The sequence below is a fragment of the Mustela lutreola genome, chromosome 9, assembly GCF_030435805.1.
Source record: "Mustela lutreola isolate mMusLut2 chromosome 9, mMusLut2.pri, whole genome shotgun sequence".
Classification (NCBI taxonomy): domain Eukaryota; kingdom Metazoa; phylum Chordata; class Mammalia; order Carnivora; family Mustelidae; genus Mustela; species Mustela lutreola.
The window spans coordinates 19,429,438-19,453,591 of NC_081298.1; the positions used below are offsets into that span (position 1 = coordinate 19,429,438).

A 24,154-nucleotide genomic window follows, 5' to 3' on the forward strand; every position below is an offset into this window, starting at 1 on the left:
AGGTTGACTGGCCAACTCTGTACTGTCAGAGGCCAAAATGGGCCTAATGAGAAAAGGAGACTCAATATCTAAACAGATTTATCCTCTGTTCCAAGTGTGTTTCCTTTACCAGCCTCTCGTCTCTGCTAAGATAGGAAAGGAGCCATGCTCACCCTTGGATCCTGGTGTTATGTGTTCACAGAGCATGACAGGTGCTCAGTGGATGGATGAACACCTAACTGACCGACTGAATCCAGCTACTAGTGTAGGTTTCTCAGAAGAAACAGAAGAAAACGCCCTTAAGAAGAAATGGCCAAGTATTTGCAAGGAAAGTTTGAGAGGCGTGGGGAGGAGGTTTCTTAGATTAGATGGACTCCAAACTCTTCCATTCCTTTGAGTCTGAAATTCTAAGTTCTCCTTCCATGTTGTTTAGAAGGAGATTTCTATCCACACCCAGGGTCCTATCTCAGCAGTCCCCCTTCCTCTTATATCCCCCAGGCTATACTTGAAGACACAGCTGGTTCTTGCTAGAACCACTGTAGAAACAGTCTTTGAATTTGACTCAAAGCTGCATGCTTCTAAGCTATGCATCTCTTTCCATCTGATTTTATTTTGTTGTTTTAACCTCCTGCTTTGTACCAAGCAAACCATTCATAGCACTGGGTACCTACTGGGGAGCCACTGAATTGGATGGCAGAGAGAAATGACCTGGCACAGGAGATCAGAGAAGGCTTCCTTGACAAAGCAGGGTTTGAGGCAAACAACAGCAAAACAGATGAAGAAAACGTCCAGGAAAAGTGTCTTATAGTACAAAAGAAGATCATGGACGATACTACCTTAAAGTAGGGGTCCTATAAAAAGGTGTGACTGGAGAGTAGAACCCAAGTGAGAGAATGTGTGATCAGAAGTAGGGAGCAGAGGCCATTGTGGGACATCTCTATAAATCATACTAACTTGAACTTTACAATGATCCAGCCCCAATGGATTACCTAAAGACCCATACTCCTATGTACTCCTCAGGCCAATGCTGTTTGCCAGGCTATACCATCTGTCAGGCATTTCATGCTTCTAATTTCTGTTTCACATTTTCTCTCTCCTCAAAACCAACCCTAGAGCTCCCTTCTCCAGGAGTCTCTGATCATTTCCTCCAGTAGGCATTCTTCTCCCCATGGGGAGTCTGTAACTCTTAGAGCACTTCCGCCTCCCACCTCTCTGCTGCTTGGACTGGGACGTTCCACCCCAAAGACTGGGAGCTTCATGACAGTGGGGGCTATCCCCTACAGCTTTCCCTGCCCCAGTCGTCTTGGTAAATATTTGTTGATGAACTGTGTACAACATTCTGCTCAAAATAGAGTATTAGTCAGGAGGAGCGTAGGTCAGACTTCTTAGGTAAGAATCTGGACACTATGACCTGCTTGATGTGGAATCTTCAGCAGGTCGCTTCATCTCTTCCAGTGTCATTTTCTTCAATGACAAAGTAGGGATAGTGATAATACCTATCCTCTAGGAATTGCATGAGCATTAAAAATAGCATGTTTTGAATAACTCAACCAAATACTCAGAAATGTTAGTCATTATTATAAAATCCTGAGGAAAGATTAGAGAGGCTGAATTGTCAAGCCTGGTTCACACTCACTTTTTTCAGTGAAGTCAAAATCTTCAGAGGATCTTGTTTCCCTTAGGTCCCATTCTAGTATGTCCTTAACTACCCTACAATAATGCAACTTGTGAAAAATTAAAGAAAAAAGGATGGCCATAGGTTTTTTTCTTAATTGAGATATAACTGACATATATCATATTAGTTTCAGGTATACAACATAATGCTTTGGTCTTTGTATATATTGCAAAGTGACCACCACTAGTTAACATTCATCACCATAGTTACAGCTTTTTTTTTTTCTTGTGAAGAGAACATTTAAGGTCTTTTTTAGCAACCATCAAATATGCAATATAGCATTATTAACTGTAGTCACCATGCTGTACATTATATCCCCAGGACTTACTTATTTTATAACTGAAAGTTTATACCTTTTGATGATCTCACTTATATGTGAAATCTTAAAAATCTGAACTCATGCAGAGACCACACAAATACAGAGAACTCAGGTTGTGATTCCTCACATGCCCAAATACACAGACGGAAGCTGAGCTGAAGGAACAAGCTGGGCTCTTCTTCAAGTGACTTGTTTGCCCCTCCCCAAATAGATTGTACCCCATCCAGTCTCTCACTATAGTTTAACTAGGTATGTAAATTACACAATAATTACACAAAATAAATAGTAAAATACACTATCACACAATAACTAAGTATGTAAATTACACAACAACACAACCAGGACACTTTGGGGAGGAAAAGGGTGCTCTGTTAAACTTTACACTGGGACTGCAGATGTGAATTGCACAGTCACAAGTCATTCATCATGATCATCTGTTTGATCATCTAACTTAGAACCAGTAGTCATGCCGCACCTGGATGGCTCAGTTGGTTAAGCATTCGACTCTTGACTTCAGCTCAGGTCATGATCTCAGGTCATGAGATCAAGCCCTATATCGGACTCTTTGCTCAGCGTGGAGTCTGCTTGAGATTATCTCCGCCCCTCTCCTTCTGCCCCTCCCCCTGCTCACTCTGTCTCTCAGATAAATAAATAAATAAAATCTTTACAAGACAAAAACAGCAGAAAAGACCAGCCATCATGCTGACTTGAGTCACACAGCTTTCAGTGTTTTTCAAGTTCAAAGCTTCAGCTCCCAGCAAAAGAAGAGCAAAGGCTCTCTCTGATCCAATTTATTTTTAATTATATCAGAACATTTTCAACTCAGTGTTGTACATAGGTTTCCTGGAAGGCTATGTCAATATACTGTGAAACATCTGGATCTTTGGGTATTAGGATGTTGGAATATAATGAGCAGTTTTCATCCCAAATCTTTAGAATCATGTAGATAAACCGATTGTTTTCGATTCAGGGAACTTAACTGCCAGCTTCAATTAGCCTGGGTTCTTTAATATATTCTTTTTCTAACATAGTAGACAACTTCAATAAATTATTATTTATAGAGTACTTATTAAAATGCTACAGGGAAATCGTTCCTGGAAACATCTCACTGTATAACTGTAAATGATCAAGCCCTTACTTGCTGATTGAGTGTTTGAGGACTGAAGTCAGATCACAGGATCACAGCTACTCATGCCTAAAGACCTCAGACAGCACCCATGCCAACTCTGCACCCAGTCCCTGAACCCTTTCAACAACATTTCTGCCATGGAGACACCCAGGAAATATTTGATGTCTTGGTGATGGAGGGACTCCTTCCTGCCCAAAGTAGCCCTTTCCTTTGCTGGATGACTTTGCCAGCTAAAGAAAAAAAAAAAAAAAAAAAAATCCTGGTTTTAAGTGGAAATCTGCTTCCCAAATTTCCAGGCACTGAGCCCCATTCTCCAATATGGATTCATTCTGTGACAAAATGAATCGCTTTCAGCCCCTCTCTGCTCTCACAGCATGAGAGGTACTACAGACAGGCATCATCTGAACCAATATGAAGCAAGCACAGCCCATGAAGTGACAGCACAGCGAAGTGGCTCAGCCCATACACTAGAGCCAATGTGCCTGAGTTTGAATCCTGGTCCAGCTGTCAGGAGGCAAGGCATTTAACCTTGCAGGATCATAGTTTTCCCATCATTAAAATGGGAACCATTCCTGGGTATCTACTTTAGGCATTCTTGAAAGATAGGAGGTGGTATATACAAAGTGCTTAGAATAGTGTCTCCTGGTGATGTAAACTCTACATAGTTATTATCACATATAGTCCTATCAAATAGAGTCTGGAAATCATCTTTCAGTTGTTAAGATCAGGGCTCACTGGGTCAGGAGTTAGTACAGGACAGGTGGCGACCCTAAATGCAGCCTTCTCAAAATACCCCATCAAGCATTCCTAGTTCTTTGGCTTGAATGCTGAGTTCCCTTTTGGAGGGAATAAATCCTAGTAATTAAGAATCAGGGCCTGGGAAATTGTATTCAACACTGGATATACATTAAATTGATTGGACAGGTCTGTTTATTTTTTAATAGCAATGAAATAAGAATTATTGAGGGATCAGAAATGGGTATTTCCTCAAAGCTCCTAAGGAAATGTTAATGTGCAGTCAGATTAAGAACAATAGATTTAAAGTGAGTCTTAATGAGTGAGAATCTGGGTTCCTTCAATAACTAGCTGCACAACTTTGGGGGAACTTCATAATCTCTTCAGGGCTCTGTTTTCACATCTGTAAAATGGAAATACAAATAAAAGAATTTCCTTGCTCATAAAGTTGCAATGGCATTTAAGTGAAATAGCACATACAAAGAGAAGAGTACTCAGTGGGTATTTGTTCTCTTTACCTCCCCTTAATAAGTATTTCCCATCTTTAATTCTCATCCTTTCTCCACCTATGACCTTTGCCTCAACCTGCTAGCAGGTGCCAAAGCGTGCTGAGCCCCATCTTGGCTAGAGGTACAACCCAAGGGCCTAGATGCTAGGATCTATCAAGAAACCCTTTCCAACATGGGTACACCTTAGACTGATGGTGGCCCAGTTTTGTTTTTGTTTTTGTTGTTTTTGTTTGTTTGTTCGTTTTGTTCTTTGAGTAATTAATGATGACTTGCCTTGACAAAGCACTGGAATAGACCTGAGTTCCAGAGCACTCAGAAGAGATCACAGCAAACTTATTATCATAGGCTATGGCTTATATCAGCATTTGACTCATCTGGGTAGTATCTGCTCCAAGATTGGTAGAAGTGCTCTGTGTACCTGCTACTCAAACTGGGGAACCTAAAGCAGCAGCATGGGCATCAGCTGTGAACTGGTTAGAACTGCAAAATCACTGGTCTTAGCTCAGACCCACTGAATCACAAAGGGAATAGTTAACAGAACCCCCCCGGTGACCTGTGGGCACATTAAGTTTAGGAAGTATTGTTCTTCATCAGCATTAAGAGAAATTCATCCCCAAGGTTTGTGAAATTTTCCAGAAACAACCGTCATTCTTTTGCCACCAAAAATTGATGCCTAGATAAAGCTCTTAACATCCCCTTGAATCAAAGGCCTCTAAATGAGTAGCTTCTCTCCATCTCTTCACCATCCTGTACCACTGGTTTAGCATTTATATAAATGCCCTCTTTGAGTTATTTCCTGGCTTGGACTTTCTACTTGATCCTTGGTCCTTGTTAAGAAACAACAATTATCCTGATATTTGGTGTAAGGGGGGCTTCCCAAGACCAGTTCCCTATGCTAGTCATAGAATGAGGGTATGCTACTAGTTCTTCTAGCTTTCCTCACTGATTGACATTCCATCTCTATGATGTTCCTCTCTGCAGGCACACCATATTTAGAAAGTTAGGGGGTGTTGGAGCCTGAATTCACATAGAAACAAAGAGGAGTCTGGCCTCAGGGAATATGTGCTAAAGGCTTTCACTGAACAACAAATACCCGGAGCAAAGTCAGAGAATAGCTTGCCCCAATTATCATTTGGCTTGACATTGTCATCAATATGTAATGAAATCCCTGATTTCACTGGATTTCAAATAACTGGAGAAAAGATGGCAAGAGACTAGTAAATAAAAACCTGAGGTAAGTTTTGGAGTGTAAGAAGCCAGCCATTATGCTGGACAGCGTAGATCCCAAAGCAAACAAAACCAAATCCTACCTCCAGCTCTCATCCTTGGCCCTTGTGGAACTTACACCTTCAAGAAAAAGAGACATGAAGCAAATAACCACAAAAGTATACGTGGCATCACAACAGTGATCAACATGCATCAGAGAGAGGTATGAGCATCCTAAGAACACAAAAAAGGAGACGGCTCTATTCAGGATGTCTCCTCTGAAGAAACGACAAAACTGGAGGGTGGTAGGGTTCAACAGGCCAAGGCCAAGGCGGGTGTGACAGGGAAGGGTGGCACAGCTGGTGCTAATGTCCCATGACCAGGGAAATCAGGGCCCCTTGAGGAACTGAAACAAGCTGGAGTGAGAGGAGCCCAGAGGAAGGAGGAAGCAGAGAGATGTCTGGGAAGCTAAGGCTAGAGTAATTAATGGTGGGTACGTTTCAGTCCTCATTCTGAGAGCACTGGGAAGAAACGAAGGGGGCAACAAGATGGTGTCTGTGTTCCTACACTAGTGACCTTTCGGCCAATATAGAGGACAGATTGGAGAGCGACATGAAAGGATGTGTGGAGCAGACCAGCTAGGATTGCATCAGAGCCCCCAGGGTGGGGTCCTGGTGCCTGAGCTGTGGAGGTGGTCGGGGCAGTGGAGAGAAGTGGGGTGTTCCTAGGGGTAGGTGGTAAAATCAAAAGCACTCAGGTTGGGTTGGTGGGCAGGAGTAGGGGAGAGGGAGGTGTTAAGCATGACAGTTTGCAGAACTTCCTGGGTGCTGCTTTCTTGACTAAGTAAGGCAGGGAGTGCTGGACAGTCATCAGATGGGGAGGTTGGCTGTGGAAGTCATGAGTTACATTTTTGAACATTGTGAGTTGGAAGCCTTCCCTGACCTCCCAGACAAAGATACGCAAGACTGGAGTTTGGATGGGAGTTCTGGGCTGGAGGAGAACATTTTACAATAATAATTTTAAAAAGTAGGAATAACAAATGTTACCATTTATTGAATACTTGCTCGATGCCAAAGCTAACCATCTATTATCTAATTTAATTTTGCAGGACTCCATGAAATGACTGATCATTCCCATGTAGCAGATGAGGAAGAGGAGGCCGAGAGACAACATAGCATCCAAGCTCCTACCCACTGTGTCACACTGCCCCCTGCTGAGCACCTACTAAGTGCCAGGCTCTAGAAAAGAGTGGTGTTTGAGACATTCCAAGGAGCTTCTGTGTGCGTCACGTAAGTGCATGGATTTGTGTGTCTCCCATAGAAAACTGGAGGAGGAGAGGCCAAGAGGTAAGGATTCCTGCCATTTTTCATTTATACTGTCACTCATCCACAAGCCACACCCCTCTTGTATTGACATGCCCAGGTACAAGGCACACCTGTGCACAACTTTCTCCCTAGTCTTCTTTCTAAACTTTTGAACAAGAGCAATTTTTTTGTTTTGTTTTGTTTTTGGTCCCTGGTTTCCGGTGGCCCATGGACAGGTAAGTTAAATAAGAAGAATTTCACCATGCATCCATCAGGGAACACACCCCATTGGGCTTCAATTTCAGGGTTTCAAACACAAAGGAGGGGATCTGGGAGGCAGCCCAACACTGCTCTCTTTTTGTAAGATACCCTAATGTCCTTGTTTGCTGTAAGCTTCTTCTTCTGGGTACCTGTCTGGGTATTTTTCTGACGACGACAAGAATGACATACTCCCCTAACTAGCTCTGAAGTGGATATACACTCACCACAGCAGCTAAAGAAAGCATATTGATACAAAATGATCCCTTCAAACATACTCTGCTTTTGCCCCGAAGTTGAACATAGAATGGAAGAATTTCACTGCTCCCGTTACCTAGAAGAGCCTGAGATTTGAAACTGGGAACTTTTCCATAGTTTACATGGAACAGAGCATCCAGATCAGTACTGAAAACATAAATCACTCTTAAACCCTTATTTCTTATCATTCTGGTAACAATAGTCTAGTTAGAACTGAAGAAATTCTGCCTGCCTGTGTGTCTTGTGTGTGTCTGCCTCTGCGTGTGTGTGTGTGTGTGTGTGTGTGTGTGTACTGAAAAATAAATACATTTCAAGTGATCCACTTGGGATTTAACTAAAATTTAATTTTATCTATTGTCAAGTGTGTTTTTACTCTTTGAAATACTACCAATCTAATTTTTTAAAGAGCTGTTTAGAATTAGTGCCAGTGATGATAATTAATGCCAATTCTGTCGTGCAGTGAGAAGTCTCAAGCATAGATCTGTTACTGTGTTTGACTTTTATACACCCTATAAAACTTTTTTCTCTTGTACAGAGTCATGCTTTTCATATTTTATAATTTTCCTTAAACTTAAGTCCAAGATCATAAAAGAAGTGATCCTTGGACTATCGGGCATGAGGCAATTCAGAACAATGCCACATTTGAGCAGATAATCAATGTTATCCTCAGGGACTGTCAGAGGTTATTGGCCCTTGGCAAACAACTGAGAATACGTAAACCTAAGCCCAGAGAGGAGCATATCACTTTGAGCATATTTTTTCCAGAAATATTATTATGATTTATTTTTACTGAGAGAGTAAAATATATTCATTCTAAGTCGTTTGACTATTAGGGGGAATAGAAAACAGTCCATTTGCAAGGAGGGTGGGGAAATACCTTTGGCAGTCGCTGTCGTGGCATCCCAAAGCAGAGTTCCAGATAACTCATGTCCCCCCCACGATCATATAATTGTCCACATGTTAGTGTGCAGTGCTGGTAATTACATCAAACCCAAGTTAAGAACAATTCTAAGAATTTCTAGATTTCTACCTGAGGCAGTTCCTTCATCTGTGCCCTGGATGACATTCATTTCTGTGTTTTCACTAACTTTGCACTCTCTGGACTGTGGATCTTTCCAGAATATAGTTTGCTCAACTCTTTCTACTCTTAAAAAAAGAATCTTCCTTGATTTTACTTCCCCCTTAACTCTTGCTCTATGCCCTCTGTTAACAGCAACATTTCTCGGAAAGTGGTCCGCTCCACTGATCTCCATTTTCTAACACTGCTCACTTCTCTAGACATGCCAAATCTGGCTTTGATTCTTATCAGTCCAGGAGATAGCCTCTTTTCAATGCCATAAGAGGCCCAAAACCACTACATAAAATGGATCCCTTCGATCTCTGTTTCATTTGTTTACTCATTCTGGTATTTATTGAATGCCTGCTACTTACCCAAGTTCTGTTCCAGGTACTGGGGACACAGCAGTCAAGAAAACTGACAAGAACTCCTGTTTCTTTGTACATCACCATTATAGAGGAGGTTACAGATAATAAACTCAAGAAGTCAAGTTGAATAGTCTGATCACTCACCAGACTTCAACTAACTTGACCATTTCCTGCTTGGGATAGTCTGGGCTTGTGGGATCCAGCACTCTTGCTTCTCCTCTTCCCAATCTGATTCATTTTTTTCTTTCTTTAGTCCTCTTTGTCAACCCTTTTTCCTCTTTGGTCGGTTATTCCATATTGGAGTCCTTCAGGATTTTGCTTTAACTTGTTTCTTTGTATTCTTTGCATTCATTTATGTGATCCTCATTTGTGTATGTTCTATTTTATTCCTAGGTGATTTTTTAAATAAGTTATTCCCCATTGTTTTAGCCACCACCAGATCCCAGTGATGCTAAAAGTAATGACTCGAAACCCAGAGATGGGTTTATTGTAAAGCTGAAGAGATTGTAGTTATGCCATGCTGCTCTTCATGGGCCTCTGTGAGTGTTGCAAGCTTCCAGGGAATGTACAATGTTTCAGATGTGGAGGGAAATAAAAGTTACAATTAGGGACCATTTCCTTGGAAACATTCCTGGCAAATCGCCTAAAGAAATCTCAGAAGGAAAGAAACTGAATCTTCGTGATTACGGTAATTTTGTTGTGACTTCTTTTCCCACTCTAAGCTTGTGCTTGTAATTCTGTTCATTTGTTTCTGAAAGATGGTCCCCCAAAGTGCATAATCTTCAGGCCCCATAAAATTTGGATTCCTCTCTGTCCAGAGCTCACCTCTCTTCTGAAGCGGTTAGTGCCAAACAAAGTCTTTCTAAGTTTCTACTTATTCTATCATTAGCCTCTCATCCATATTCTAGAATTCCTTTCTTTCTTCCTAGATTATGGAGTATCTGTCGCTCTGGTCTTTCCAACCACAGTGAACCTCCCAGTTGTCCTCTCTATGCTTTGTCAGCCAAATACCTTCTTCACAACATAACTGATGTAAAATTTTTATAAACAGATATCATCTGTGCTACTTGCATCTTGGTATTCTTCATTCTTCCATTGTTCTTAGAATCCACAGATTTATATTCAGTCCAGTATTTTTAACTCTACACCCACATGCCATAGGATCTCACCCATGCTTACATCCCTGTTTTCATTCCTGGCTTCCTTTCTATGAACCAGTAGCCCTTTTCTCATTTCCTTCCACAGATAGCACTCCTCCATCAGCACTGTGCTGCATGACCTTTTCACTTGTTGGGATTCTCTTATCCAAGATTTTTCAGCCGGCTAACTCTTAAGGTCTTGGATAAACATCTTCACTTTAGAGAATCCCTCAGCCCCTGGAGGGATTATTGCTTCACTAAAGAGATATGGGATAGGGAAAAGGTCAGTTACACCCAGTGAAGGATCAGGTTGCCACTGCCACAAGGAGGTGTATGAGTCCGAGATAGAAAGACTAAAATAAAAATGATGCAGGCTGCTGTGTTTTTATCATGTCCTGTTTCTTCTTCATCTACTATATATAGCCCTATGACTGCGGTCTTACCAGTGGAGTATGAGCGGTTCAGGTCTGGCCCCATGCAATCCTCCATGCTTGTTCTCTCTTCCCTTGTCTTTCGGCAGGATGCAGGGGATCTAGCGTAGGGCTCTGAAGCCCTAGACCTGCATGGAGATAGCCACTTGCCCTTTTGATGATAAAAAAACATCCTTCACTAGATTTAAGCCTGTGGGATGTGGAGCTTGTTTTTACTGCTATTAGTATCACTTACTATCATCCCTCAAGCAGCAGATTCAGAAATGAGCATCCACTATGTGTCCTCATCTCCAAGCCACTTTACTTTCTATCCTATTTTTAACTTTCCATACCCCCACATGGATATGGAGTGGCCAAAAGAGTTTGCTTGGAAGGCCCATTGGACTGTAGCCCCTGCAGGAATCTCAAGATTCAAAGGATTATTAATTTCGATGAGCAATAGACATAGTCGTTAAAAGCTGGGGCTTGAGAATCTTTCAAAAGTCGACTTACTGCATTATAGCCTAAATGTATGCGCACTCTTTGTCCTTTCTTTTGTAGTCCCTCCCCTTGTCAACTCTGGGTTCAACCATGTGACTTCCTTGGTTATGGAGTTGTTTGCAGACCTGACGCAAGCAGCATCTTGAAAAGCACATTCATGTTTCTCCTTTCTCCTTCCTCTTGCCGGGCTTCTTCATTTTCACACTTCTTCCTTGCCATAAGAATGTGCTATTCTAAGCTCCTAGAGGAATGTGAGAGATTCACGGAGAAAAGTCAAGGTCATCTTAGATGACTTGACAGCTAGCTGACTCCCCTACCGGAAAAAAGAGATAGAGAGAGAGAAATACCAGACAAGATTAACAGCCACCTATCTCGCTCCCAGTTGTCTTCAGAGACATGAGTGAGACCAGAAGAGTGTAGCCTACTCAAACCTCATTAACAATAAATGGTTACTGTTTTGAGCCATTAAATTGGTGGCTTGTTTCAGAGTATTACAGAGGTTATAGATCAGTGTGAAATAGGTCAAAGTAAGAATCCCAGAGCTGACATTTGTTAGCTCTGGGACCTTTGGCCAGTTACTTAATGTCTCTGTGCCTCAATTTTTGCATCCAATAAATGGGATATAGTGCTGTTTGTTTCAAAAGATAATTTTGAAGAGTGATCAAGGTGACAGATGAAAAACACAAAGTTTAGTTATTCATGTGTTGATTCAGTCAGTAAATCTTAGGATGAAGAGGAGAGGTAAAGGAAAATGAGAAGGGGAAAATAGAAGGACCGTGAAGTCTTCTGTAAGTCAAGAGTTTGGATTCACATTGTCTGCTCAGCATTTTGGGTATCTAAGAGGCGAAAAAAGTACATAGAAGAAATAAAAACCAAAAGACAGCCCACTCATTCATCACTTCAAATAAACTAAATTCTTTATTTTTATAAGATATGTACACTTAGCCCCAATGTGTTCAGTCCCTTAGAAGATTTGTAGACTTAGTCCTTGGGAGCTCAGTCCCTTGGAAGATATTCTTCTCCAAATCTTGCTTTAGTATTTTACCTTTAATATTTATCAGAGATTTTTTTAAATCAAATAACCATTTAAAAACCAATTCTGTCTTGGCTTCAATGTTGCTATAAGTATTTTTCATTCTGCCCATCAATACTCCCATTAGAAGATGTCATGTAACATGTTTCTTTTAAAAGACAGAAAAATACAGAGAATGAAATGGAACCCATCATTTCCCCTTAGGAATCAATCCGGTCCTCCTTTTTGACAGACCTTTCTTTTAACCCCAACCATCAGGACGCTCAAATAAATTTCTCATCTTAACAACTACATTACTCTTGAGTTTAGCATATTCATTTAAGCCTCCAAAGATTCTGGATCCTTATGAATATATCTCTAATGCTCTTTCTTACATGCCATATGATTCAGCCACCTCAAGTTACACATAAGCAAATGGGCCTTTTCTCATGCATGATGACAGTCTAGAACCAAATGTTCACAAACATTTGTAAAATCTAGACCAGAAGCTATTTTCTAAGGGCCTCAGCTCAAACTCTGAAACCTGTTTTATGGTCTCTCAGCCTTAGTTTTGGAAAAATCATCAGGTTGCTAACTGCTTTGGCGATCATAAAACAAAGTTTGCTCCTAAACAGAGGAAAAGGCTCTAAGAAGGAGAAACTTGTTCACAGAACACAGAGTGAGAAAGGCCCCTCAGAAGCTTTGCTGGCATGAGTCCCAAGCTCATGTTACCGGGAATATTTACATTAAAAATATATCTCCAGCTTGACCAGCAGCTCTGAGGTCAAGCTCAAAATCCTGCCTGGGAGTTCTTTGGTTTTATTACCATTTGTCAGCTCAAGCTTTGGCTATGATTTCCCTGCTTTCTCAGGCATGAAGGCAAATAGAGTGGAGTAAGGGCTGGAAATAGCAGCCTTGCTAGTGTGAGGAAGGGATGAGGGGCTTCTGAGGTTTTCAGCAGGAAGGGTCTGGTTGAAGCCCTGGTGGCCAGGAACTTTTCCTTTACATACTGGCCTTTTTATAGGCAAGGAAATGCCTACCAGGAGGTTAGTAGGCTGTATCTTGCCTCCCTTTCTGAGACATGCTTCTAGAGATAAACTTATTTGGTTCCCTTTCTCCACTCTCCTGGAACCCCCTGAGAGGCCTTGCCAGCTTCAGGAGTGAGAGGGAGAGATTTATGTAGTCTCCATTGTAATTATAGCTATAATTATGATTTTGCTAGGTTGCTTCTCAACCTTAAATATCTTATCCTGAGCTTGACAGGGCTAAACACCTGTCAGGGAAGCATGTAAAATATAATTTTATTATTCACATTATTTCGTTTCAAAACAATTATAGATCTACGTTTAAAGAAAAAATAAATGAATAAGCAATTCCAGTTTCAGTCTGTCTCAGTAACAACACCAGCCCAAGCAATTCCATGAGAGACCACATAGTACAGAAGAAAAAGACCATGGTCACACAGACCTGGGGTTAAAGAATATCATCACATTGCAGCAACATATAAATAAAGTTTCAGCCCTCACCCACATTTCCAGTCCTGGTTCTGAACATCTTATCCCTAATCATGCTTCATATTTTACTCAGTGAATCTTTTAGGCTTCTTAGCAGATTGCTTTTCCACCAATATTAGTCACCTTTGCAGTTTGGACTTGACTTTAGACACTAATGTCATTTTTACCTTCCACTGCTGCATTTAGATCTATTTTCCAGCTCATCAATTCTCTCTTCAGCTGTGTCTATTCTGGTACTTCATTTGTTCACTGAGGCATTTTTAAAAAATTGCTTTCTGTATTTTTTTCAAGAAGTATTATTTGATCCTTTTGCAAATATCTTATTTTTATACCATATTTTCATTATGCATTCTACAATGCCACTTAATCTTTAATAACATTTAATGTTATTTTATAGAATATTTCAGATTATCTTAGTTCCTTCAAATCTTAGAGCTGTGTGTATGTGTGTATATTGACTCATTGACTCTTCCTTATGAATTTTTCGGCTGACTCCTGGTTCTGTCCCTACTCTGGACATGTCATAGGTAAAACATATCCAGGGTGCCTGGATAGCTTAGTTGGTTAAGCTTCTGCCTCTTGGTTTTGGCTCAGGCCCTGATCTCATAGGTCATGGGCTCAAGCCCCATGCTGGGCTCTGTGCTCAATGTGGAGTTGGCTTGGTATTCTCTCACTCCTCTCCCTCTGCCTCTCCCCCATGCTCATGGTCTCTCTCTCTCTCGGATAAATGAATCTGGGATGGGGTGGGGAGGAAGAACACATCCACTCTGGGTGGTAATAAGGAGACAGAAAGCATTGCACAGACAACAGACCACCTAGATACTTTCAGTTCCAGGGTATCCTTCCCATAGAAAGCAAGGAGTCTTTCATTTTGCAACAATTTCTCTGGTCAGTCACATTGATGAGTTGAACATAGAATAGAATGTAGATGTGTGATTAATGTTTACATACTCTTAAGATAGCCAGAGACACAATGAACAAACAGTACCAGAAGCTTTTTAGAGCATATAGCCTCAAATTAATTCTTATTAACAGAAATCACCTTTTCACCCCTTGGTATGCACCAGAGACTCTTCCCCAGTTCATCCTCCAGGGGGCGCTCACCAGACTGCAAGTGTCTCTTCTGTCCATCATACTGATGGATGGATGGTAGGAAACCTACTCCCCTGTTTCCAGATATAAGGAAACTAAGGATCAGAACAGTGAAGTAATTTCTCAAGGTCACATAAGTAAGTAGAAGAGTTACTTTTTGATCCAGGAAACCTTCTGATTCCAGGGTCTGTGTTTATTTTCCCCAAAGGACAAGTCAAAGGAGAATGGACACATAAGTCTACGGATTAGAGGCTTTCCCCAAAATGCATAATAAAGGCAATCTCACTCTATGCCTTTTATTCTATGTTAAAAATTAATATGAATCTTGTATATTAATTCATAAAATTTGGTGTCAGTCTTAAAGTGAAAATGAGGTTTCATATTTTGAGTTAAATTACCTAGTTACCTAATTTTAATCCCTCTGTAGGTATTTTTCTCCCTCTTGTTGAGGCCTTGGCTAGCTGTCCACTAAGAATCCGTGCTCCCTCACCATGACAGTGCTGTGGTGGGAATGTGGCTACCTGATCAGGAACAAAACTTCCTGGCCCTTTTTGGGTAATATGATGAAGTTACTTATATCCAATGAGATGTGGGTAGAATTGATAATGTGCCATTTATAATCACGACTTGTAAAAACACCCCAAGTGTAATTTTCCTTTCTTTCCATCTGATACCTGACTGCAGATGCCCGAGGCAACCTCAGAAATTATACAGTAAAGATGGGTGAGCCTCCATGGTCTCAGTCCTTCTCATGGAACAGAGAAGGACTTGCCTCTTCCAGTTCTCTGTGGCTTCCAGCCTTCCCTGGCTCAGAACTCATATCTCTGCCTCCATCTTCACACTGCTTTCTTGGTTTTTATCAGATCGCCTCTCCTTCCCCCTAATAACAACAGGTGATTAGATTTAGGACATACTTAGGTAATACAGCCTAGTCCCCCAAGTCTAGATCTCTTTGGGGGCCACAATTCAGCGTAGTATGCCACCCAAATGGCTGGAGTGGATCCAGAGCCAAAGATGATGCAGGAGGACGGAGTTCTTAAAATGGGGAGGATGGCAAGTTGGGGGCTACTAAGATCTTTCATGAACTTCTTCAGGGAGGTTAAGAACATACATTTTACACATGCACGAACAGGCACACGCAGTGAGGAGAGAGATCAGAAACCCCCAGTGTTGGCTCAAGTCATGCAGGCTCTCTCACAGTTACCTGGTCTGCCAACTAAAGCCCTGAGGAGCATCATCATGGGAGGAGCTGCAGGCTCATCTCCATCCCCTGCTTTTATTGACTCACTCAACCAATATTATTCAGCCCCTGCTGTGAATCAGACTATGTTCTGTGCACCGGGTTACATCAAGGGAGCAGATGAAAGCAAGATTCCTGGACCTTGTGGTGGGACTGACACTTAACAATACACTTCATTAATGACTAAATTAAGTGTAAATAAAAACATTCCAGTTTCCAGTCTTCTGGCATCTCTCCTGTTTCCTTGACTCCCCAGAGATTAAAAGTAGAAACCAATAAGTCACCACCGGGCATGCCTTCATCACTTGGGTGGCATCTGGTTCTTCTTTTAGAAGTCTTCTTGCTGCCTTTATATTTGGGGTGGATTTTTTTCAGCACCTAGTAGATTGTTGCCCAAATTCCTACTGATCTGTAGGCAGGAATTACTTTCCAAGGACAAAAATGTAGTCTGTGCCTCACAGTTTCAACCGCACAGCCTTACATCTCAGTGTTTATATTTGTGTCCATCTTTCCTTGCCTCGGTGCAGTGCCTCTGCCCTCCCTCCCCCCGTTCTCCCATTTGAGGTCTGTACAGGCTGCCAAGAGACAGACAGCCCATCACGGCCACACTGGCTGCCCAGCCTCTCCTGTCTGGCCCCGCTCTCAGTACAACCTGATGAAAAGATGTCACCGCAGACAAGCGCTTCACCTCCTCACCTCTCCCCTTCGCCCTCTGCCTTGTCTGAGCAGCAGTGGGGGAAGCTGGGAGTGAACAGAGAGATTAAATCAGGTGGTTGAAAGCTAACACCGTCTCTAAGCAACCTTCAAAGCGAACCCAGGAATTCCAACTGTAATATTATCCCCCAGGAAAGGGAGGAAGAAAATGAGAAAGTCAGTGCCTTGCTGGGCTCAGCATTGGGGTGCCCAGGCCAGGCTGGCGACAGGGAGGGGACAGCAGCCTGGTCTTAGCTGAGGAGCCTCTGGGGACAGACAGAAAAGTAGGGACTCACGTAGACATCCATGTGGGAGCAATCAGGAACACGCCTGCCAAGGCTCTGGGCTCTGGGAGACATTCAGAAACTCCAAACAAGTGCATGGAAAAGATATACTTTTGTTTTCTTTTTCCCCCACTGAGAAATGCTGTGCATTGTGTTTCCATGGGAGGCTTTTGTGGCTAATTTTGAAAAATGAAGCGAGCAGGTAAACTGGAGCTAATGGCCCCAACCCCGGGGGCAGACATCTGGGGCGATGTTGACTTTGCTGCCTGAGACCCAGCTGGCCTCTGCGCGGCTCTCCCCACCGGCCCCATTCCCTGCCCACCTCCAGGGGGCTGCAGCTCCTAACGAGCTAACTGCGTGGTCTTCTGGGCTGGGTTCCTGTGGCTGCCCAGCCTCTTGCCACAGTGCCAAAAATGTTTGTTTTATGAATGAACTTGATCTGGGCACACCTTGAGGGTGCCCTCTCCCTCATTTTGAGAAGCAACAGCTTCCCAACAGCCCTTCCCATGCTGGCGGAAGGGACTCTCAGGTCCAGGGAGAGCTAGACTTGGTGGAACTTGCAATATGAGCTCGGCTTACTGATTGAGATGTTGGGGAAAGAAATGTCCTATACGCCAGACACTGTGTGTCTGCTCTGCACCCCTCACCCTGACAATTTAGGAAAGAAATTTGTTTTTGTTTTTGTTTTCTCATTTTATAGGTGAGAAAACTATAGCGTAATGCATGTAACAGAACTAAAACCACAAAATAACTAGTACCCTGGTTTTAAAGATAAGTGACCCGTGCAAATAAATGCTCAAAAGGTATTTGTTAATGATATTGGAAGATTGGTGATCCTTCCACTGAAGTGAAGTTGGTTTTTAGAGCATAGAAAAATGGTTGGTTTTCCACTACATACAGGATAACCCTAAGGTTTGTGCAGATATTCCCGCTGGGCTGATTTTAGGTGGTCACTGTTTGGTGGGATGAAGTGGCCTTCCCCATTTCAAAGCAGTGTCTGCTTTCTACCATGGATTGTGTGTGTGTGTGTGTGTGTGTGTGTGTGTGTGTGTGTGTGTGCTTAAGGGTGCTGGGTTAGAGGGAGAGTCAGAGACTCTCCAGGACTGAGAAATGAGGTCTAGCTTCCTTACATCTCTATGCTGGGGTCTTTTCCGTTTTCGGCAACAGAAGGTCACCTTCCCAGAATTGACTGGAGTCAGCTCCATCAACAGCTGGGAGTCCACAAGACTCCTAGAATGAGGTTCTCCAGGGCCTCTTCTCTATCCTTTGTCTAAGTCTGGTGGCAAGACTTAGACACGAAAGAGAATAAAAGGGAAAATGATGGTTAGTCCCTTCTCCCTGCTAAATGGTCCCATTCTTTGATTATTCATTCATTCATCCAACCATCCACCCATCATCCAACCATCCATCCATCCATCCACCCACCCATTCAAATTTTCTTAGCATTCCCCACACACCAGTCATGGTGTTAATTGTTGCCCAAGAACAGAAGAGAAGAGACACCTACAATGACACGTGGATGTAAGTTTACTACAAGAACAGCCCCTTTTCAGTCTTACTGTCAGTCAGGAGTGTAGATGTGTACCCAGAAGCTGGGACACACACACAACAAGAACACAGGCAGAGTAGGGAGCATTCTGTTGATGTGGATCTGACTTAGCATTTCATGTTAGCCAGGCACAGGCTCTTGTGTCTGTTTTTACTCTTCCACTCCTGTCCCTGAGCCTCTAAATCTCCCATCCAGCACTCTGAGGCTTTGCTGCCTCTGCACCATTGTATTCCCCTGACTTCATGTCTGAGCTTACAGGGAGAGACTGTCAAGCAGAGTTTCAGAGTGAGCTCCCATGCTTGCTCAAAGAGCAAGTCTGTGTTTCCTTCATCCAGAACATCAAACAAATGGTCTCCCTGGGGCCCTGAAATCCATGTTGCCACCTCGTTAATGACTATCCAGGAGAAGGTTTTATGAGGTATCAGGGCAGATGCGAACAGATATGGGGGAGAACAAATGTCTTCTAGCCTGAGTCATGATGGGGTAAAAGCAGTGCTGACCTTTTTGTGTATCTTCCCAAGTCATCAGCATGTTTACTGGGTTTTTGCCCTGTGCCCTCCCTGTGCTCATGAGCCTGGGAAGACACAACAAAGTAGGGTTACTTTGCTGAGTATGATTCCTTGCCTCAAAGTATGCAAGAGACTCATGGGAGAGCGGGGTTCCAACCCTTCCTGCTGGTCGGGTGGCTGAGGTGGAAGGTCACAGTGTCATAATAACCAGGAAAAGATGTGGGTACCTCAGTTTCCAGTAGTGTTATCTGGTAGCTGTAGAGAGAGTATCTAGCATAAAGTGAATGCTCCATAAATATTAACTAAATGGATAATTCCATAAATAAATGAATGAGTGGGTGGTGGGAGAGATGTAGCAGGTGACGTTTCCCAGACAGTGATGGTGTGCATAGCGCTATCCAGAGAGAAGGGGCACGGTGGACAAGAGCTAGCTAGACCCGGGAGGTGACTAGCACAACCTAAATTAAGTACTGTAGATTCCATAGAGGGAACAGACTTCAGGGCTTGTTTTTAATCATTGTAGAGAAACTGAGGCACAAGCCCAGTCAGCAGTCCTGGTTACAAATGGTCAGTATGATTAAAGAAGTAATAATAATAATGGCCAAAATACATTGAGCTCTTACTAGATGTCAAGAACTTTCTAAATGCTTTACATTTACTCTTCACAAGTACTCTCCTATACACACTACCTTTATTCCAAATTTGCAGAAAAACAGAAACAAAGACAGGGGTTAAAAAGCTCTTCCACTTTCTGGGTGCTGAGATTCAAATCCAAGCAGTCTGATTCCAGAGGTGGCATTCAGAAGATACTGGGGTGGAGGAAGAGTTCAGTTGAGGGGGCAGGTGGGCATCTGGGCTCCCCCCACACAAAAGGACAATGTCATATGCAGACTCCACCCCCTGGGGGAGCTAAACCAGTCCTGCAGGGTGGCCACAGGGACTAGACAGAAGTGTGAGTGGGGGCAGGGGCCAGACTGTCAGGCTGCTGCCGTGGTGCTCTTGCTGCACATGCTTTAGACCTTGACTTTCTTTCTCGGTCTCTCTCTAATCTCCAAGTCTACACTCAGGCATCACAGAGCTACAGGCCCCAGCTCCATGCAGGTGAATCCCACTCAGGTGGTCTCTCTCCTAGTTTATCTTCAGGTTTCCACTGAACGCTCCAAGATGCCTTCTGGTGGGTGCCCTCAATGCCTCGTCAGCAGCTTATACCCCCAGCTAGGCCAGAGGGAGCCATCTTTGTCCCAGCTCAGTCCACGCCGCCTTCCCCCTTCCTGTCTCCTGACCACACCACTGTCATTCCTTTTCCCAGGGCTCAAGCCGTGGAGCTCCAGATGATTCTCTCTCTCTGTCTCTCTCTCTCTCTGCATGACATGAAATCACTTATGAATCCTTGTCAATTTTCCTCTTTTAACTTTAAAAAAAAATAATTAAGTTTCATTAAATCTCAATGCCTGCAGCTGCTTTCTCGCTGCCATCCCTATAGCCCATCCCTGAGTGCACTTGCTTGTGTGGATTCTTGGAGGATTCTTGTCTCCAGTTTCTCTCTCTCTTTGGCTCCATCCCCCACATGCTGCCAAACCAATCTCTCTAAAGTGCACTTCTGAACATGTCAGTCCCCCAAGCAAAAAGCTTCGACGGCTCCCCATTGTCTGCCAAATAACGTCCAGATTCCTTATCATGGCTTTTCACATCCACTTAGATCTGGTCTCAACTCAGTGCACATTTATTGAGTTCTGCTTTGTACCAGCCCCTGTGCTAGGACTGTAAGTGTGAAACTGAAGCCAGGATGCTTCTTGCCCTTGGGCGAAGAAAAGAGGAGAAGCTGGTCCCCAAGCCCCCAGCCAGTGTTTCTTCCCACTTACGCCCACTGCTGAAGGTAGGAGGGTGGATTTTTGCTCTTCTCTGGAACTTCCTTGGCACTCCCTTGACTCTGTGTCCAGGAACTTCCTCATTTCCATTTCCAGGGGACCTTCTCCTGCTTTAATATCCCTTCCCTATGAAGTCAACCATGAGCATCCCTTTCCAAGAGGAATGCCTCTGAGCACTCACCTGTGCACACCTTTTCCTGACGGATCACTGTTCGCTGCACATTACAGATTTGCACCTACCTTCCTCTCTCTCGTACCTTCATTTGCCCAAACTGGTGTGCACCGGCAAGCTGGTCCATGGAGAACTCATTTACCTGCATTCCTGGAAGAAAACAACAACAACAACAACAAAAATCAGCCACCTTTGGTACTGTTTCCATTCAACAGAATTGGACAGACAGTGTTTTCTCTTGCTTGCCTTCTCGGAGAGTTTACCAGTTGAGTTTTATGCCCTCAGAATCTGTGAAAGAAAGCTGGAGTGTATAGTGTTCTCAAAACATACGATGATATGTATTTATTTATTTTTCGTAAGATCAGTTCACATTTCCTTGCAGTAGTGTTCCACAAAACACAGTTTAGGAAACCCTGTCTTAGAAAGGAAGACCTCTGAGTAATAAAGAGAATAACAATACTATGAAAAGCTTGTGTTTTGAATATATGCCCTGTGCTGGTTAGCCCACCAAGGACTTTGAAGTGCAAGTTTTTATATAATTTTCATGAAAAAATGAGACACAATTGCTAATTTTAACCCATTTTGCAGAGTGATTAGGAAATATGCTCAGAGCTCTTAGGAGACATTCCCAGGGTTATTACTATCATCAAGAAAATTGTTAAACTATATCATGAAACGCACCTGGCTAGCCCCAGAGCCTGTGCTCCTTCAGGGAGGGGAGCCTGTTTTTAAAATCCTTGTGATCCTTCTTGCCCCTAAATTCATAACGGTCTATGGCTCTTCCTACACTTATGCCTTTGCTTTTGCAGTCTGGTTTTGCATTTGTGCTTTGATGCTGTACAACAGGGAGTAGAAAGAACACTGCTATACTGCTCCTTGGCTCAGGAGACCTGAGTTTATGACCCCAAATCTGCCTTTAATTAACCATGTGTCATTAGGCAAAGAATTTCTTCCCTCTGGGGCTCAGTTTCCTCAGCTGAAAAATGACAGTGAGGTTGGGCTCATTGATATCTGAGGTCCCTTAACCTCTTTTGACCATGCTCTTCTTTTTGCCAAGATTCTGTGATTAATAGAATTAGATGAGCCCTTTGTTGCCCATTGTATCTGCCACTAGGAGAGCTGGAACTGTCTCTCAGAGGAATCCAGGACGTGGCCAATTCACCGTGTGGACTTGCAGGCCACTTCATTGACCAGCAGTCCCTGACGGCAGGAGGAGCAGAAGCCGTGCATTGCCTTTTACCAAATATATTCTTCCATTAGAGTATTTTTTTTTTTTAATGTGAAACATCAAATAAACTTCAGAATTTTATTTGGATGATATAAGCATAAATGAGTAAAAAAAAAAAAAACAGATGGGATACATTTCCCTTGCAATATATATGTGATTAAAAATGGAGGAGAAAAATGTTTGTGGCAAATGTGTTTTGGATTTTCTGAACCCAGAGCTCTTGCAGAGTAGTTTCAGGCTTGCAGAGCACCAGTACACAGCTGCTCTGGCCAGCCTTCAATGACCCATCAAACCCCAGTTGTCTTGGAAACCCGCCTGCATCCTGCGACGTGTTCTCCATTGAGCAGCTAAAATGGCTTAAAGTCTTCCAGGGTAACATGGTTTGACCGTAGTTCACCCCTCGAGAGCCTTCATACAAACAAGATGTCTATCTCCTGACCCCAGAGCTGTAAGTGGCCTAGCTTGAAGAAATAAAACAACAAGAGAGGCTAATGTTTGTTTGGGGGTTTTCCGGAAGCAAAGCACAGAATTTCAGGGATGGTGGATTTAGTCTGTAAAAAAGGCTCTCATTTAATTATTCCTACCCAGAGAATGAGGAGTTAAGGGTTAGCCCGAAGCCACCATCATGGTTGGGAGGGAGAAGGAGCACAACCAAAAAGAAACCTGAAGATGCTGTTGTTAATTAAAACTTTCTGAGGCTTGGACTCACAAGACACGGGTTTTAATATGAATCCTGCTGTAGTTACGATAACGCTAATGCTGTCATTTTAATTAGAATGATTAGTACTTACTGAGCACTGACCATGTGCTAAATCCTTCAACTGGTCATTTTATTTATCTTTTTGACATCAGTAGCAGATTCTGTTAGTGCCTGGGCCTGTCGCCTCTACTTGGCTCAGAGGTCACAATGGGTACTAAAGAGATCTGTGTCTGTCGGCCTCAGTGTCCTCTGCTCATGGGAAGACTTTGGCCCACGGCACTGGATAACCAGAACAGCCAAGGTGTTGTACGAATGAGCAGTGACCCGCAGACAGTCAGGGGTATAAATTGGTCCTTAAACATCCTATTTGCCTTACCCCAGGGCGATTCTGGGACGATTCCTAGATGTGTCTGTATGGGTTCTCAGACAGTCCCCGGCAGGATCACTGGGGAAGTTCAAATGGCATGTTCCAAGAACACTCAGCTCTCCAGTGGGAAAACACCCATGCCACATTCTGTGAGGAGATGCCCAGGAACATTTGAAGCGTACTGACCCGAATACCAGCAAAACTGGAGGTTCCCAGAGCTAAGGCAGTCCCTGTTCTCCCTTTGTTGATTCCTCCCTACGCTATTCCCCACAAAGCCACCTGGAAGCTTCGTAAAAGGATCAGTAGGCTCGGGGTTTCATCCACACTGAAGAAGCACACCTCCGGCTTCCTCAAAAGGAATCAAAACCCAATATTTCCCTTGTCTTTATAATACCATTCCTTTATTTCTAAGTATAAAGATAAAATATGCCTGTCTCTTAGAATTTTTTTTTGTCTCATAGAATTTTAAAAATAATGAAAATATCAGGAAATGTATACCCATAATCTCTCTAGCCCAAGGACAAGTACTGGCAGCAAATCCTTTAAAAAAAAAATCTGTTGGGGCGCCTGGGTGGCTCAGTGGGTTAAGCCGCTGCCTTCGGCTCAGGTCATGATCTCAGGGTCCTGGGATCGAGTCCCGCATCGGACTCTCTGCTCCATGGGGAGCCTGCTTCCCTCTCTCTCTCTGCCTGCCTCTCCATCTACTTGTGATTTCTCTCTGTCAAATAAATAAAATCTTAAAAAAAAAAAATCTGTTTATTTGAAAGAGAGAGAGAGAGAGAGAGAGAGCGTTCACACATGAGAGCGGAGAAGGGGCAGAGGGAGAGAGAAAGAATCTTCAAGCAGACTCCCTACTGAGCACAGACCACCCCCACCCCCACCCCCTGAAGCGCGGCTCCATCCCAGGACCCCAAAATCATGACCTGAGCCAAAAATCAAAAGCCAGCCACTTAACTGACTGAGCCACCCAGGTGTGCCTTGACAGTTAATGCTTTTTGAATGGATTTCTTGAGCCATAAAATGAGAATAATAAGAGAACATACTTCTTTGAGTTGTTATGAGAAATCAATGATTCAATG

At 43.1% G+C, this 24,154-nt stretch overlaps 1 long non-coding RNA gene across 3 annotated transcripts in view; it reads left to right on the forward strand.

Moving 5' to 3' along the window:
* Nucleotides 1-6,458: 6,458 nt before the first annotated feature.
* Nucleotides 6,459-24,154, forward strand: part of LOC131808005 (uncharacterized) — a 79,610-nt gene continuing 61,914 nt past the window's right edge. For 2 of the 3 annotated variants that reach the window (XR_009344646.1, XR_009344644.1), the window contains exons 1-2: nt 6,459-6,578; nt 6,661-6,898. This is a non-coding gene — a long non-coding RNA (uncharacterized LOC131808005). The remainder of the gene's footprint in view (nt 6,579-6,660; nt 6,899-24,154) is intronic. The other variant, XR_009344645.1, reaches the window with a different exon arrangement.